Source organism: Aedes aegypti, chromosome 1 (genome assembly GCF_002204515.2).
Source record: "Aedes aegypti strain LVP_AGWG chromosome 1, AaegL5.0 Primary Assembly, whole genome shotgun sequence".
In the NCBI taxonomy this organism is placed as follows: Eukaryota; Metazoa; Arthropoda; class Insecta; order Diptera; family Culicidae; genus Aedes; species Aedes aegypti.
In genome coordinates, this window is record NC_035107.1 from 200876367 (window position 1) to 200895838 (window position 19472).

Sequence of the window (19472 nt, forward strand, 5' to 3'; positions counted from 1 at the left end):
ATTTCCGACAGTTATAACAGACACCGTTTGGGGGTCGCTTGTATTGATCGGGTGAAATTTTCAATAAAGCATTGGAGGGTCCAGCCATTACCTCGGAGGGCTGTGTCTCCTGCCGACTCTCTTTACTCGGTTCTGGCTGTCTTGGTTTTTCAGAATCTATCTTCTGGGGTTTGTTAGTGGCATATTTGGAATTTTGAAACACTCTAGTATTGTTTGACGGTGCTTCCTTCTTGGGTCGGTCTTTGGACCCGGAGATTTCATTCACCTGTGGGTTTCTTGACTTCTGGTTGTCAGACGATCTGTGATATAAATACCAGTTATTTTCGTCTACAGTACGGCCGAAACGTTTGAGTTTGGACAAACTACGAATGTTTGCACTGGTCATCGCATTTTTATATTCATGGCGCATATTCCGCCAAATTATGTCGAATTTTCGACGCTCAGAAATAGGTTTCGTCATCGTGTGGAAAAGTTTCTGCATTTCATGAAAATAATCCACAAATCTCTCACCGCGACCTTGGCGACGATTTGTCGCTTGGATTTCCAATTGGAAGTCCAGGTCTGGAGGCAAAAATTCTCTCTTGAGTTCTCGTTTCAACTGAGACCAATTCCGAAAGTCACGGTTTTCATAACCATCGAGAAACCAGTCTCTAGCTCTGCCTGAAAACAGATGAATCGCACATCGGAAAAGCTCCCTATCGCTCACATCCTCGGCTCGAGCTCTCATTTTAATTTCTTTGAGAAACTCGGAAAGTTTTCTACCCTCATCTCTACCATCGTATTTTAGTCGCCATTCTGAGACTGAGACTCGTCTAGTTGACCTAGACCTCTCTCGCTTAGATTTTCCTCTGCGATGTCGCCGGTGGTGGTCAGAAGAGCTTTCGGAGCTCAACGACGATCTACTACTACTTTTCGACGACCTAGAACTCTCACTCTCTGTGACAGAGTCTGTGCTTTCGTACTTCTTCCTACCCTTTCTCTCTGAGCCATGTTTATGACTGGATCGAGATCGTGGAGCGTGAGATAATTTTCGTGATCGAGTTTTGGTGGGTTTACTATATCGGGGTTCTACGCTTAAGACAGAGCTCTCAGAACATGAGCTTTCATTCTCGCTAGCTGTAGCATATAACTTCGAACTAGACCTATTTGACTCAAACCTTACTTTTTCAGATTTCCTCGGCTCGATGGATGCTAACGACAACGATTCACCGGTCGATTTCTTCGCAACCACATCGGCTTTTAGGTTCTCATTCAGATTTGCTAACAACTTCTCGAGTCGAATTTTATTCTGAAGATGCTGTTCAGCCTCCTTCATTTTCTGCTGTTCTTTTTCAATTTCCCTCTGTCTACGTTTTTTATCCAACTCTGACGTCTGTACTACAAAATCTTTGAAAGCTCTCAATAAATTTGGGAGATCTTCCACCTGTCCATTCTCATAATTTGTTAATTGACCTAATATTTCTTCCGTCCGTCTGATTGACGAATTCAGTTCTTTCTCCTTCTCTGCAATTTGAAAATTCCTACGTTCATTACTCTGAGCCTCTTCAGACTCAGCCGGAGCAATCGATTGATTCAAATCGACTATCTCGGTCCTAACTTCTTCTAACACTTTCGATAGTTCTACCTCGACATCTTCCTCTTCGGCCACTGATGCTAGTAGCGGAAAATGCTGCTTGCAGATGTGATTCACCTCTTTCTCTAATTTCGCTATCTCTGCAACAAACTTGTGAGAGTCCGACGCTGAGTGTAATCGTGAGATTCGCACTCTGAAATGTACTAATCGCGTAATCAATTTCTCCCTATTTCTAGCATCCAGTTTGGAACTCTCTAACAGGCTTCCGATAGTGATCAACTTGGAGAAAATCACTCGAAGTTCATCGGATGTGGTGGACCAAGTACCACTACCTATCAGGACTGGACTATCCAACGCTCTCTCCTTCCTCAACTGGTCCTTCAGCTTGCGTCGCTTCACGCTTTCGTGCTCATTCAAATTGTACGAAATTTTCCGAATGAATAATTCATACTCTACTTCATCAATGCTCAAATGGGACACGTCCATCTTATGGTACTGTGTTGTAAGATCCATGTTGAGCTATCAACTATGACCAATAAAGAAAATCAAAATTTGTTATTCTAAGCTACCGCACTAGCGGGATAATATCGCAATCACTTCCTCTGAGAATCGTTCAATCAGTAAGCTAAATTTGTTCCTAAAAAATCATCGAATCAAGACCCGTTTCTAACTTTGTTCTAAACTCGAAATACTTGTTCCAACTTCGTTCACTCGCTCACTTATTCACCAAACAACCGCTCAAATACTCTCTTCAGAAAACGTACGCGCACTAGTAAGCCGCCTTTGCGTGGTTCCGTTATATCAGAAGTATGGGGTTAATTACCGTGTATTGCTGTAAATTTGTTCAATTTGTCTCTCCTACTCTGCGTGTGAAAAAAATAATGCCAATTATTTTTTGAAATCTGATTAGCTTTTCGATTGATTTAGTTGGGCGCCATTTGTTACTGCTAGGTTGGGCAACACGTGGGTTACCAGGACAAAGACCTCGGCAAGCTTGGCTAAGCAACGGCCTGCCTTTTGAGGTTGGGTGCGTCAAGGACCTCTTTTCTTGGCTAGCGCGATCTGGAGCACCTCTCTGGTCTCAAGGTCGGCTGGAGTTCTCTAGTAGGCTAATCAGACCTCGGATATTGGGATGGGTGTAATGAAAACTGTAGTGGTTCACAATTTTACTGTTATATTGACCTAAATGTACATAACTGTGTGGGTGGGTGTATAGTGTAGTGTGGTTATTAATTATAATTTTACTTAACCGGCCGGTATGTTCGGGAATTCTTGGAGGGGTGGCGGTACTGTAGACTGCGGTGCTTGTTCGGCGGAGCTGACAGCGTGGAAAAGCTGAACGGGGTGCTAGGAATGGACGCTCGTTGGCTTCGACTCCTGGAAACGACCTGTCCTGGAGGTTAGCGTCCTTCAAATCCGGGTCGTCTGCCACGAAATTCTGGGTACTCGGTCACTTGGTCTTGGAGCTACCAACCTGGATTCAACTGCCCTAGTGGGCTCTAAGGGACTCAATCCGGAAGGAGTTTCCTGAATTAAACTCCACGGGTCCTAAATCCACAAATATAACCTTTTTAGAGTCTAACAATTTCTTTACAGGCACAGGCATACCTGATTCGCTTCTTCGCTCCTCACTTCTCTACTACTTCCACTTTCTTAATCTTTTAACTTCTTTTTAACTCTCATTTAACTTCTAACGTCCACTTCGAATTAGATCCTCGTAGGAAATAGACCGAATCTATCCTTCTCCGATGCCTAATCCCTCTATCGTTGGGTAGTCTTTTTCTTTACTTTTCCTCCACTGAACTCTAACTGTTATAATTTTATTTATGGCTAATTTTATTGTAGTGTAGTGTACTTAACTATTATATCAGGTGTAGGGGTGTTTTTATGGCATGCAATAGAATTTAAATTTAAATTTCACGGAGACATATAAATAATAATAATAGAAAAAACAAAAACTTACAAACTAACAGGCTTATTGTTACAAACGGTAACAATTATTGACGATGATCTTAAACTCTTGATTCGTCTAAAAAACGTGAGGAGAAGGCAATTTCAACGAACTCGCGATCCTGTTATGAAAATTATATGGCAGGATTTGCAGAAAGAAATCAAGAAACGTTCTGCACAATTAAGAAACAAACATTTTGAAAATAAGATTTCTCAATTGGACCCTGGCTCTAAGCCCTTTTGGAAATTATCTAAAATTTCGAAAAAACCTCAGAAGCCAATACCAACATTGAAAGAGGAAAACAAATTATTACTAACTAATTACTAGTCCAATTGAAAATCAAGTTTCTCAGGACTTCGAAAATATTCTCAATCAAGAGAATAATTTTGAAAATGCCTGTGAGACTGATTTGGAAGAAGTGAGAACTATTATTTAAAAATTCAAAAATATGAAAGCTCCTGGCGATGATGGAATTTTCTTCATCCTCATCAAGAAACTTCCAGAAAGTAGCTTATCATTTTTAGTGGATATATTCAACAAATGTTTTCAATTAGCATATTTTCCTGACAATTGGAAAAATGATAAGGTTGTTCCAATTTTAAAACCAGACAAAAATCCTGCAGAAGCTTCTAGCTATCGTCCAATCAGTTTGCTTTCCTTTATCAGTAAACTTTTTGAAAAGGTCATTTTGAACAGGATGATGGTCCACATCAACGAAAATTCAACATAGAAAAAGCATTCAACAGTGTTTGGCATGAAGGTTTGATCGTAAAATTAACCCGTATAGGCCTGAGTGGAAGCAAAAATACTGAAACCCTCACCGCTAAGCGAATTCTTAACGGATGCAAATGATTTTTTTCCAGTTCAGTGGCCCACATATCTAGTTTCTAGAAGTGGCCAGAGAAACTCGGAAATATGTCTGTGGCCGGAGTTATTCCGGTGGGTTACTGGGTCAAGTCGGGTAAAAAAAAGCAATTTTTTGGGATATGCAAAGATACCTTTATTTATTTGCAATGACAATCATTTTTATTTGCATAAATCATTAAGATCTGATATTCAACATTATAAATGAAGAGTTTTGCACCGTTTAAAATATACCAGATGTGGCCATTTGGACGTAATGCCCGAAAGAACCGGCTGTAGATTTGTTGGATACTAAACCGTTTCAATTCTCGAAAAGTAGAAATCAAACATAATTTTGCACTAAAATGCGTTCCCATGATCTTGGCACAGATGTTCAGATACAAATTGGCCACTTTATCGTAAGTTTGAGGCGTCCCGAGACTCGAAAATGATCATTTATAGGATTAATCAAATGCAAAACTCATAGTTATCCAATTTAATCGTTTCTCAAAAAGTTTACACTGATGCAATTTTCTTAAAATTCCGTCATGTAGTGGTCACATCATAGCCGATTCCGGAAATTATCTGTGACTTGAAATTTGCCTACCTTGAGGGGCACAATTATACTGTACCCTTCTCCCCCGACCTGACCCAGTGATCCACAGGAATAACTCCAGCTACAAGAATATTTCCGCGTTCCTCTGTCCACTTCTAGAAACTAGATATGTGTGCCAGTATACTGACAAAAAATCATTTGAATCCATTAAGAATTCGCTGAGCGGTGAGGGTTTTAGAATTTTTGCTTTCACTCAGGCCTATACGGGTTAAAAAACTTTAATTTTCCAACATACATTGTTAGAATAATTCAAAGTTATCTGTCAAATCGTACACTTCAGGTTAATTATCAGAACTCCAGATCTGAAAGACTTCCTGTAAGAGCTGGTGTTCCTCAAGGCAGCATTTTGGGACCAATATTACACAATATTTTCACATCTGACTTACCTGAGTTACCTCAGGGATGTCAAAAATCTTTGTTTGCGGATGACACAGGCCTCTCCGCCAAAGGACGAAGCCTGCATGTCATCTGTAGTCGATTGCAAAAAAGTTTGGATATTTTTTCTTCATACTTGCAAAAATGGAAGATTTCTCCTAATGCTTGCAAAACTCAACTAATAATATTCCCACCAAGAGCTCTTTATTTGAAACCTTCAAGTAGACATGTTGTCACGATGAGAGGGGTTCCAATAAATGCTAGATAAGAATTAAACTTTCAAAAATCACATTGAGGGCATTCAAGCCAAATGTAATAAATATGTAAAATGTCTCTATCCCCTTATTAATAGAAAATCAAAACTTTGTCTTAAGAACAAGCTTTTGATATTCAAACAAATTTTCAGGCCAGCCATGTTGTATGCTGTACCAATATGGACTAGCTGTTGTAATACCAGGAAGAAAGCTCTGCAGAGAATTCAAAATAAAATTTTGAAAATGATTATGAGACTTCCTCCCTAGTATAGTATCAATGAGTTACATAGAATATCCAATGTTGAAACATTGGAACAAATGTCAAATAAAATAATAAATAATTTCAGGCAAAAATCGTTACAATCTTCTATTGCCACGATTAATGCGTTATATGTTTAGGTTAAGTTAGGTTAAGTATATTGAAAACGATTTTTTTTTCTCTTATAAGCAGGTGAAATCAACTCACCTGTAAAAAATCTGAACTGCTACGGCAAATGAAATGGAATATGTTGTTAACAAAATGTTAATAAAATCTCAGATTCGTGTTACCAAATTAGGATGATAGTGTTGTCTAATAACACAGAACACCTAGATATAAGAAATAATAAATGTAATGTTTAGAATGAAACTAATAAAAACAAGAACAGAAAACGACACTGCAGAACATTTGGTACGCGTTAAGTTAGAGTGGACCAAGTGACATTTTTCATATTTTGAGAAAAATGGGCACTTCGCAATTTTTAAACTCGCGGAAAAATTTTGGTTCAATATTTCTACACATCTTTGTTTTACTTTCAAACAATATAATGTGATGTGCAAATCATGGAAAAACAGAGTGTTTCGAGAAGCCCAGGCAAGAGTGGTCGTTTTTTCTCGTGTCGTCGGTTCCCTTCTTTCTCCGTTTGCGCGCAATTTGCAGTCAGTGATTCGAAGAAGCCCAGGAGGTAATGTGTGCTCCTTAATTCTGTTCCATGTTCCTGTGGAGCGAGTGATGGAGTCAAGGTCGTGCTAGTGCGGAAAGATGTTCGTGTTCAGTCGAGGATGGATTACTAACTGGTGAGCTCTTTTCATGCTAATGATTACACATGTATATCGATGCAACGTAACGTTTTTGCATTTTTCAAACAAACTATGGATGGTTCGCCACTACAAGTGTCGGCATAATCCCTTATTCTGCTTAAATAATTTTAATACACATTTTATATATTGTTTATTTTTTTTTTGTATTTACAGTGATACCTCCATGAGTCGATGTTCCATGACTCGATATCGACTCATGGAACCATACTAAAAACATAATTTCATGGTTACTATGATGGTCCCTAGAAGCAGCTTTCCAAAGAATTGCTGTTCCATGACTCGATATTTCCATGAGTCGATGGTCCCTTTAATATCGACTCATGGAGGTTTCACTGTATTTGGAATAACCTTTGAATGGTTCAATATTATGAATGTCGACGTACTACAGCGTAACGTTATCTCAAAGATACCCTATACAGTTTATTTTAGTTTTATAAAATTTGCATGACTTTTTCACTAATTTATACCGAACTGCATCATATTAAGAAGATTGAATAGTGTTACAAACGTTTCTTTTGAACTTTTATCAATATCGATTTTGTATTTTTCAAACAAACTATGGATGGTTCGTTACTTAATGTGTCGGCATATACCTTAATTCTTATTTGATTTTATTTTATTATAAATATCAATTCTTCTTACTATTACTAAAAATAAGCTTTGAATAGTTCGACATTTTGAATGTCGAATTTATTTTCTTAATTTTCTATCCTTAAATATCTTTTCATCGCGAAACAAAATGCAAAAACTAGTTTTAAGTAAAAGTCGTATTATTCTTCCTGATCCATGGATCGCATCACCGACCAAAGGTGACTCCCAGATCTTTTCCTTCTCCACTAATAAACACCCTTCCCGTGGTGATTGTGGAGATGCAGAGGTATTCTCGGTCTCTAGAAGCAACAATCATTACACCCTTACATTCCTTCCCCATCCCAACTGACTGTAAGGACTTGGCCGGCGTAGATATTGATCAATAATATTAGATCTGCTAAAATTGCACTCCGAGAGTAAGCGGAAACTCCTATCCCTTATTCATTTGGATCGCAGTGCAATTATTACCAGTTCCGATCAATCACGGAGTAGCAACCATTGACATGTACAGTCAGTCTATGCTATGCTATGCTATATACTGTGTTGTGATAATCATAGAAAAACATAATTCAAACCTATTATGAAACGATTTTCTTGTGGACTTAGTGCACTTGGTCCACTCTCACTGAACTAAAGAACACCGTTCACTGATTTGGTTCACTCTGATTGAACAATTCCTTGGAAAATATCAATCATGTAATGTTTTTATGGTCAAACTGGGTTCATATATTTTAGTTGAACTGATTACGAATAACATCGACATCAGTTTAGTAAATTATTTAAAAATCCATAATTTTAATCCCGAAGGCAGTGATATTACGATATTTTCAAAACTGAAGTTTTGTTGGGTCAGAGCATTGAAGATCACTTGAATAATATTCAAGTTTTTGTTCAATCAGTGTTGAACCAAATGAAAATCTTTAGTACCGACCAAAATAAACTAGTTCAATGGGTGAGTTCCAGGATATTCCATACAGACACCATAGAACTACCGTAAAACGGGGTAACTTTGATAATGCGGGTAACTTTGATAGTGCGAGATCCACGACATACTTAACGAAATAACAAAGTATCTGTTAATCAGTTAAGCCAAAGGAATGCAAAAGTAAACAGTATTGGTATGACACTTCATGTCAAAGCTATTTTCGTTGGAATCAAGTACTTTTGAGGATTTTTATGCGAATATTAAAAATTTATAAGATAATAGCATTTTTGAAACGCTTACAAACAATCGGTTCTACGATCACTAGGGTAGATGTACCAATAGTGGAGGTACTAAGCACGATTGAACTTCATTTAACCGCCTTAATTCAAGAAGCACAATTAATGTACATGTTAATGTTGTAACGGGAAGTAACGACCATTGGCTTAATGAGAAAAATTATTTCATCGCAGTAATCCACGGCACGTCAGTGAAACATAATACCTCCACTATTGGTACACCGTTCCTTTAGTTGCGGTATATTTTTAATTTGTGTTCCTATAGTTGCGGTATCCATTGTTTTCTTATGGGATCCTAAATTATAGGAACACTTTACCGCAACTATTGGTACACGTGAGGAAAGCTTTAGCAGTTTTGGTGGTATCTATTGAATTTTGAAGCAATTTGAACGATGTTTTCAACTATTTCGTGTGTCAACAAGCCAATACGACGATTGCCAGTGTCGGTTCTGTGGATAAAGTAATAAAATCAGTGAAAACAGAACTACCGCAACTATAGGAACACCCACAACTAAGGGAACACTTACCCTAATTGATGGAGTCATAATAAGTTCGTCGCTTATCCTTGACAGCCTAGTTGTAGTAGAACATGAATTCGGTCTCAAATTTCTTAGCGAAAACCATTTTAACAAACTGGGACCATTTTTGAAATCTAAGTCAGAAATTTCCATGTAGCGTTGAACGCCTAGAGGTATGCAACGCCCTATAAATGTTCCGTAATTGATTCAATTTTGTTCGATTTATACTCCATTATCAAAGTTACCCCAGAACAGAAACCCGACTTTCGATTGTATGAAAAATTATATATCTATTCAGAATAAATCTTACGGCAATTTATCAACTGCAATCGACAGTTTGGATACCAGTACTTGTTTTAATAATATAAATTATAATTCTTTGAAACAGCATGCATAAATATTCAAGTTTTCTTCGAAAAAACTATCAAAGTTACCCCGTTTTACGGTACCATAAACTTCTATCGGATCTGGAATCGGCTTAAATAGATGCAATAATCATTCAGTTTCGACCGAGTTTCCACCGAGTACTTCTGAAGGTATGGCAGGACGAAGAATTGTCCACCGGCTGGTTGGATGGCCTCATCCGCCCTATCTACAACAAAGGGCACAGACTGGAGTGTGCCAATTACAGAGGAATTACTCTACTGAATTCGGCGTACAAAATTCTGTCGCGCATCCTGTTTAACAGACTGCGTCCGCTCGATGAGTCCTTCGTCGGCGAATACCAAGCTGGTTTTCGTGAGGGCCGTTCGACAACGGACCAGATGTTTAGCTTGCGAATGATCCTAGACAAATTCCGGAAGTATAACTTGCAAACTCACCATCTGTTTATTGATTTCAAGGCGGTGTACGACTCAGTGAAAAGAAATGCGCTTGTCAGATAATGTCTGAAAATGGTTTTCCGGCGAAACTAATTAGGCTGATACGTGCTACGCTGGATGGTTCGAAATCAAGGGTTCGGATCGCAGACGAGGTGTCAACCTCGTTCGTGACGTTAGACGGATTGAAGCAGGGAGACGAACTTTCGAATTTACTGTTCAACATAGCACTCGAGGGTGCTATTAGGAGATCTGGCGCGCAGAGAAATGGCACTATTCTACCAAAACGAAGTACATGGTGGTAGGTAGAGATAGAGCCAGGCATGGTGGTGTAGGTGCTGAGGTAGTGTTTGATGGGGATGTGTTTGAAGTTGTTGAAGAATTTATTTACCTTGGAACACTTGTGACATGTGACAACGACTTTTCCCGCGAAGTGAAAAGACGTGTTGCGGCTGTGAATAGGGCCTTTTACGGACTACAACCCGCAGCTTGCAAACAGAAACAAAATTCGCCCTGTATTAAACATTGATTCTTCCGATTGCTCTCTACGGGCACGAAGCGTGGACGTTGAAAGAGTCTGACCGGAAATCTCTCGGTGTTTTCGAGCGTAAAGTGCTGCGGACAATACTCGGTGGGAAACTCGAAAATGGTGTGTCGCGCAGGTGCATGAATCACGAGTTGTATCAAGCGTACAAAGATGCGAATATAATCAATCGTGTAAAATACGGCAGACTTGAGTGGGCTGGTCACTTTGTGCGAATGTCGGAGGAAAGAATTGCGAAAATAATATTCAGCAGGGAACTAGGTAGGGGTCGGTGCCTTCGGGGAAGACCACGAATATGCCGGCTGTATGCAGTGGAAGAGGACCTGGCGACCCTAAACGTTCGAGGCAACGGGAGAAGTTTCACCCAAGACCGACGAAGATGGAGCTCTACAATACGCCCGGCAATTACGTGACGCTACGCTGTTGCCATCAAGGTAGGTAATCATTCGGTTTATTGCTTTTTGACACTTCGTCCGCTCTGTCTACACAGAAATTTTTACAATTTCTGATCACCTGCCAATCGTGGTAAACGGCCAAAAATCAGAATCAGATGCACCAAATTATATAATATTTATGAACTTCTATAGAAGGATAAACATAATAATTATTCTATGCCGAGAAATCTGACAAATCACTTGGAATATCTTGCATTTCCTCGAATTCCTCATCGCGCTGATCGGTAGCGTTGTTACAGTAAAAAGCACTTGGTCCACCCTGACTGCATACTTTTATCGTTTAAAATTGATCTTCCAAATTATATTTGTTACATATCTCTGCCAACAACATTCATCAAATCTGATCAAAGTGAAATTGAGATAAAGTAATGCTGCATCTAAAGACATCATAATCAAATTTTCCCAACCCGACCATTTGTTTTGTAATTGTGGAGCATTGTTCAATCAAAGAATGTCAATATTTGGATAAGGATTATTAGAGCCCTTGGAAATTCGGAAAAGTAATCCTAACAGGATGACATACTTTATAAAACGAGTTAAGCCTAGTTGGGATTTTGTACTACATCATTCATATATCCAGCAAGCTACATCCATCGCATCTAAATTGTGAGAGGATATTTGCCCAGTCAACATTTTGGTTGGTATAACTTTTGTTATACATCATTCTATATGAACCAATTCAATCGTATAGAATGCATGAAAAGGCTATATACGTTCCAAAGTGGAGGCTATATGCGTACTTGGCACGACTTTTTAAGACTTTCTGCGATCAGATATACGAAGCCACAAAATTTTAATGAAAATAAAAAAAAAGATTCTAGCGAGTCTCGAACGCGAGACCTCTGTATCAGGAATCGGACACCTTACCACTGTACCACTAAGGATTACACATCAGACGAGTGATTATTTTCCAATATTAATACATGTTTCATGTACAGCGATATATACTTAGTTGTTCTTTGAGGCCCAATTAGCAATTTTTGTTAAGTTATTGCGATTTCATACGATGCTTTCTGGATTGATATATGATCTGTCAGTTTATATAACATAACGCGATTCTATGTTGCACTATTTAAGACATGTTTTGTTGTCAACACAGATTGTCGTTTATGAATCGTATTGGGGATTTATACACAACTTGTATTAACATTGATAACGCCTTATTTGCCATCTTACGCGATTCTGATTTTGGACGCATGAATATGTGATTTTGGAAGCACATTCTTATACGATACGTGGTTCACTGGGTGATGAGTAACAGAAAAAATATAAGTCATACCACAATATTCCTGAATAATGGAGACAGTGATCAAAAGGCTTTACAGACGAGGGAATAAAATAAATAAAAATATCATCAGAAACAAATAGTTTTACCATTCCTGTGAACACTAGCCGTCATATTCTGGTGAAACAATATCATAAATCATAGTTTTTCCCGCTCAATTTGTATCTAAAGAAAAATAAATGCTGATATAACTTCAAAGTCGATTTTCTAAAAACTAGGTTTTTGTCAATTACACAATTAATAGCTCATCAACACTCATCAAGGAAACGGTGGTTTGAATGTAATGCAAAAATTACCTAATTTATGAATAGTTCCCGTTTTGAACCGTAACATTACAAATTTTGTAATTTGCGTTGCAAAGAACTTTTATTTCATTCAATTTTTTTTTTTTTTTTTTTTCAGAACAAACACAATCAGAAAATATTACACAGGAATAACTCGTCAATGAATTTCTTCATGAGCACACAAATATATTGGTTGATTGTCCGTAATGTGATATATCTAATCTAATCTAATCTAAGCGCTTGCACAGCCAATATTGAAAAGCATCCTGGAAATACCTAGATTTGTTAAGGTATTTTCTTGTCAGCAATAATATTTGCAGAATATCAGTAATATTACACAAATATTAAAATGGCCAGGCCCACTGTACAGACTTTGATTGAAGACAACTGGAAAGATTGCGACGATCAGGTTAACCACGAATGAATAACATGATAGGCGAAAAATTTCCAATTTGAGGTATGAAGAAACGGGGACAACCGTACCAACCGTTTCAACTCAGGGTTATAGGTAAGATCGTTGGGAGTGGCGTTGCTAAGAAAGTTAATGCGCACTCCATTGTTGTAGGTTCTCCTGGGATGGGACACAGGTATTTCCTCCTCATGTCCTGGCTCTAGAGTCTTGGCTTAAGCGCCTTTACTCGCTCTCTGAAACGAAATGAAAACTTATTTCGCCCCTTTCCCGCTAAACAAAAACTAAAATTAGTTTTCTGTCAAATGGATAATACATTTTTGAAACATCAGACATGATTTGGAACATTATAGTATACAGGGTAGTCTCCTATTTGGTGAGCTCAACCATGAATTCATATTCCCGTTGTGTGCAATGTGATCAAAAATATAATATAAATGATTTGAAACGATCTCACCAAATTACAGTTGTGTACCAACGATTGTTGTGTTGGCTCTCCTGGATCGTGAATCTCGCTGTGTTACCACCAGGGGTTGTATGTTGCACTTGAAGCAATGAACGGTAGCTTTCCGCTGGCCAAGAATGACAAAATTTTCCGTTTCTGGGAGAATTGTTCAATATTTCATTTGCTTCCGTGCGCTGGACAACGCATCTTACCAAACGTAGCTCCAATGCTTAAACTTGGAGAAACTTCATTTTTTAGGTGCCGAAAATTCCAGGTTGCAACTGCTTCAATCATATCTGGATAATAAGACTGACATAAACCATGGCCACATCCTTCGACTGAAGTCAGCCTGCCACTTCATCCGGCTCCCACATTGCTGAAAGTTGGCCGATCTTGGCAACAGCAACATCATTGTGTTTGAAATAATAATTCATCGATAGTGATCCAGTACTTCTCACAGGTTGTGTTAACCGAGTGTCGTTATTTTCACAACAGCGAACGGTAGATACATTTGTATTTCTTCCGATCGAAATCAGCAAACGAGGTCACTAGAGTTTTCAATCCCGGGAACATTTCCCGGGAAATGAGATTTCCCGGAATTCCCGTTTCCCGGGAAATGATTTTCTGTTTCCCGGGATTCCCGTATTTCCCGGGGTTTCTGTATTTCCCGGGTAGTTCTATTAAAAAAGGATTGACCATCCATTTTCAAACCAATACTATCGTATAATTTACTTTTCATATCATTCTAACCAATGACCCTACTAGATCACTAGTTATACTTCGATATTGATTTGTTGTTTTTTTTTGTAATCAAATAATTGTTGATAAAATAAATAGCTCTTTGACGATATGTTTTTTTTTTAAATAGATTATATGCTATACAAAAAGTTATTTCTAGGAACATTAGGGATCTTGGGAAGAACTTATTTTGACCGGCATACAAAAACCTCTTTTTCAAAACCCCTCTTTTTACCTACATTCAAAACTGCAAAACCATTCATATTGTATATTGCAATACCAAATTATCTCAAATTTATGCATAAAATCTTAAAAACAAAAATATCAAAGGACAAACTCCGGATAATCGAGTGTAAAAATCCGGATAATCGAGTCCGTCATGTACAAATAATTTGAACTTCATACGATTTGTCAAGAATCTCCACATGGACTCAATCTAATAATTTGTGTTGTTCTGAAGCCTACCGTACACAACGAAATCATTTTTTTTTTTTTGAGAAACATAAATAAATTACTTACAAAAAAGAGAATGTAGGTACCACACAAGTTTACTGGTGTAAAAAATATATAACAAAAAAACGAATAGTTAAAAAATAATCATCAAATTTGCTCTACTTTCACGTTTTTGAAAATTTCCCGGGATCTCGGGATTTCCCGGGAAATGACAAATTTATTTCCCGTTTCCCGGGAAATCAAATCCCGGGAAATTTGAAAACTCTAGAGGTCACATTTCACATTTCAATCACTACTCGCACTACAGTTTGGTGCATATACTTAAATGTTCAACTTCATAGTATAATAAATGCAGAAAACTATCAGACAATTGAATATTAGAAAATATAAAATTTCTTAAATTTGACGGATGAAAATTTTCCACGTCCTTGATTGTCCGTAATGTGATATATAAATATAAATTTATACTTACGATTAGAAACGCCACCTTTGAAAAAGCATTGATCTCATGCATACACCACGTCGACAGCATTAACTTTGCACAAATTTTCAAACACCGAAGTTTCGTTCAAGTTCACTACTTTTTCCTCCTTTACTAGCACTTTAACCCGTCAGTTTTCGCACTGTTTTATGTTTTGCACAACATAAGTGGAAAATCCACACTTGATGAAGACAGCTTTTGTAGGGCGATACTTGCGGTAGCTATTCGCCTTACAGATGAAAGATTCACTAGAACTAAAAACTCACTTTCCCAACACTTGTTTTAAAGAGTATTAGTGAAGCACTAAATATGTAAAATGAGAAGTTATTCAATCAAAAGCCATTTATTGTTTAAAATTCACAAAATGCAATAGAACAAATATGGAAACATATTGGTGAATGTACAGGTATTTGTCCAGTTTTTATGCCAAAACGTTCCAATACCCAGTTGATTGAATTTGCACCGCCAATTTTCTACCATATTGATGCACGTTCCTTTATTCAAAAATGTTACAAACAATATATGAACACATGGCATCCCTCCAATTCTTCCAATAACAGTAATAAACACATGTACCACATATCTACAGCCACTGCAGCGCGTTCAATACCTATCCGTAGCTAAACGAGTTTCAACCCCAGCTTCAAACACTACAGAATAGGTAATTGAAAAAAAACGCGCTGCTCCAATAAAAATTTCTTCCGTACCGTTAGCTTCCAATCGCCGTTGTCGTTACAATCCCGCCAGTAAAATATCGTTGATGATCAATCCTTGTTCGAAGCCACGGGAGATCTCAGCATCATCATCCAATCTTCACCAGAGCTGCATATCTTCAAATCACACTTCACAATTCGTTCTGTTCGATTAACAACACAGCCGAAGCCAGACGAAACAGAAAAGTCGTAACTTTTTCCGAATTGAAATCGAAACGGGATCCTAATCTTCACTAACACCGTGCGAGGGAGCAAAAACCGGAGGCTGATTTGATGATATTGAGAGGGATTCGGTAGTTTCGAAAGTCCTTCCACTCGGTCCGTTGGTTCAAACTGAACTGAGTGTCGACCGCCGATAGAAATCCGCTTTACGCTCTGGTCGACCACAGGAAGCAGATATCGCACGCCACGCACCAACGGAAAGGATAACACAGTTACTGACGACAACGACGACCGTTTGATGGATCTTCCCGAACGAAGAAAGCGTGCCGTAGATATTCCAACCGTTCGTCTCGAGACTTGAAGTGAAACTGATTGGTCTTCGGTCTGGTTTGGTCTGGCTGGCGTGGCGTGTGCTTTACTGCAGCCCCAAGAGGCCCCAGAAGAGGCGCGACGGCCGGTGGTGGGACTGAGGGCTGTATTGTGGGAGTTTTCGTCACAAGCCGGTATCTACATGTGGGTAGGTCTCGTTGACTGTGGAATGGTATGCAACATAACAAACGGCTACGACACGACGAACAGAGAGCGAGCAAAACATGTGCGTGCGAAGTAACTGTTGTTCAGCAGTGGGAGAGAATGCCGCGTGAATGATGTGTAGCAAAACAGAGAACACAGAAACAGAGAGTGTGGGTGGGTTGTAGTGTGACATGAAGTATGTTGCAGGCAGAACCCGCGCCAAATTTGCTATGCGCTTGAAAGCAACCAGTCGTCTCCATTTAATTTTGTATTACCAACGATTTTCTGGCGGGAAATACAGCAATTCCATCAAGTGAGATGTTAATTGATTCTGGTTGCATAGAGACCTATAGAAACTCTTAGCTACTGTACAGGGGAACAATAAAAATCAATGCCCCCAACAGCCTTTTTGAATGCTATATATATTTGCTATAGCATAGCATAGCATAGCATAGACTGAATGCTATATATTTTGCTATATGTTTACAAATAATAGAAGTCTAATTTCAAAATTATTGCTGACATACGTGCGTCTAAATTTTTCAGGGACGTTATTATCGAAGCCATTTAAGAGATAGTTTTTCATTAAATTCCAAGAGACGAATCCAAATGTCCTTTTGATATTTAACTTTCCAAATGCATTAGGAAAAACTTAAACATTATGCATTAAGGGCAAAAATAACCTATGAATTTGAAACGCTCGCAAACATCAATTTTTAAACCGATTTTTGTTCTTTTAGCTTTTTATGAAAGATATAAAAGAGGAGAGTGGAAATCTGGTATGGCCACTCTGCACACAATGGCAAAAGGGCACCTGGAACTTGTTTCAGAAAGACTGTCGACATGTCCACTGCCCATAACTGCATATAAGTTACATTCGACATTTTTGACGATTTCAAGTTAATACCGTGGAGAGTCATCAAATGATGTATACTTTAGATCAACTTACTAAAATATGTGATTTTGTTCTAGAAAATTCGTAAAAAATACCAAGTTGTTTTGTCACATTGCTAATTGTAACCGCATAACAGTCACACTGAGATTATTCATGAGCCTCGTAATGTAGTAGCAAAGGAATTTCTAGCAGAATTATTTTCTGACTATTTACCCAATATACGATATCAGCTGTACAAAATTTCAGCCTCAAGTAAGCACTTTTGAGTTCCTGGTTATTTTTAGAAATTTCAGTTTCTTCCCATACTGCCTTAAAATGCACACTTGGTGTTCCATTCACTCAATGCGTACTTTTGTCGAATGTTTCAATTATGCAGTTATGGGCAGTCCAGCAACGTTGATTCTTCCCAACTGCTCGTCTAGCTGCTAGCTATACTGTGCAGCTACCCCATCAGCCGACAAGCGTTGTATATTGAAATGCTGCGTTCTGTTTGTTCTAGAACTCGTGACGCTGGATAACCATGCCCAAATTTTAGCTACAACGAGATAATGATCCGAGTCGATATTAGGGCCTCGGAAGATCCAGGCATCCATGCCATCTGAGAAATGTCACCCATCAACCAGCAGACCACGTGCTGGCAGCAGGCATCGCCACTCGAGTGTCGCGGATATTCTCTCGTGCGAAGTAGGAACTGCTGATTGCAATTGTACTCTTTTCTAGATATAACTGACGGTTGCTGAACTAATCAAATAATCTTTTGGAAACAAAAAACAAATTAAACTCTCTCCCATGGATACAGCTAAAACAACATAAAGCAAACAAATATTAGCTAAATCGAGTTGGTATGATTATTCTATTCTATTTTCTATTCTATTCTAAGCGCTTGCACAGCCAATATTGAAAAGCATCCTGGAAATACCTAAATTTATTCAGGTATTTTCTTGTCAGTATTAATATTTGCAGAATATCTACGATATGATACAAATATTAAAATGGCCAGGCCCACTGTGCAGACTTTGGGGTTTAAGAAGATTGAAAAAATCGTGACGATTAGGTTATTCACGCATGAATAAACTGATAGACGCAACATTTTCAATTTAAAGAAGGAAGAAACGGGGACAACCGTACCAACCGTTTCGATTCAGGGTTGTAGGTAAAATCGTTGGAAGCGGCGTTGCTAAGAAAGTTAATGCACACCTCATTGTTGTTCTCCTGGGATGGGACATAGCCATTTCTTCCTTATGTCCTGGCTCTAGAGCCTTGGTTAAAGCGCCTTTGCTCGCTCTGTAAATCGAGTTGGTATGATTAGCTCAATAATTATTACAAAATATTTATACGCTCAGTTATCTTATTAAATATATAAAAAAGATAACGGTGAAACAACAGTCAAACCTCCGCATAATTACCGCGCGTAATGAGTTAATTAAGTTAATAACCATGCGGATTGGATTACCGAACAGCTCAATATAAGTATCAATTTATATTAGAGTGTTACTGCCTCTCTGTAGTAGTCATGTCGTCACTTGAGTGAGAACGACACGTTGATAGCCTTCCCACATCTTTACTCTTCCACAATGCAGTTGTTGTGGAAGCGATGAAGGTACGATAGGCAAACAGTTTCAACACTAAATAAATCGCACTCGCTCTCTCCGCGTGTGTAGTGATATGAGATGGATGGATATGGGTTATGAAAGGGGTCCGCGTGGTCTGTAGGGATTTGAATTCTAAACTTGCAACCAACTCAGTTATTGGTTCACCAAGTGGCTCGGTAGCTTAGTTGGTAAAGCGCTCGTCTAGCATACAAGAGTCCTGGGTTCAAATCCCAGCCGTGCACGTGGATTTTTTCATAATTTCACCCATAATTTGTCCATCTTTACCACGCGTAATGAGATAAATGTGGCCAAATTCCGTACCATGAAGTTGTTTGACGGAATTTAATGATTTTTTCATGATAGGTGATACCCACGTTATTGACCCCAACTCAGGTCAATAAAGAGATTTTGGGCTATTATGAAGCGGAAGCTAAGAGCGAATCAAAGTATCGCCAAAACATCGATGAACTGTTAACTAAATGGAATGAACTTGTCAAAAATATGGATGAAAAAAGTGTGCGCAAATTAATTAACCGTATTCTAGAAAAAATCTCAAATTAGTCCAATTTGCGTATGTTCCAATTCTAAATGGGCCACACCTTATTATAGAAATGTATAATGAAAACTTAGGAATCATGCCTCCCAGGCAAGCTTAACAGTGAT

General features: G+C 38.4%; 1 protein-coding gene across 2 annotated transcripts in view; it reads right to left on the bottom strand.

The window, feature by feature from the left end:
- The window catches only part of LOC5567066 (gastrin-releasing peptide receptor), a 416782-nt gene extending 400624 nt beyond the window's left edge, over nucleotides 1-16158 (bottom strand). The window contains exons 1-2 of one of the 2 annotated variants that reach the window (XM_021857134.1): nucleotides 15642-16158; nucleotides 14926-15237 (exon numbers count right to left, since the gene is read on the bottom strand). The gene's annotated coding sequence lies outside the window, so the exon portion shown is untranslated. The remainder of the gene's footprint in view (nucleotides 1-14925; nucleotides 15238-15641) is intronic. The other variant, XM_021857139.1, reaches the window with a different exon arrangement.
- Nucleotides 16159-19472: the final 3314 nt, after the last annotated feature.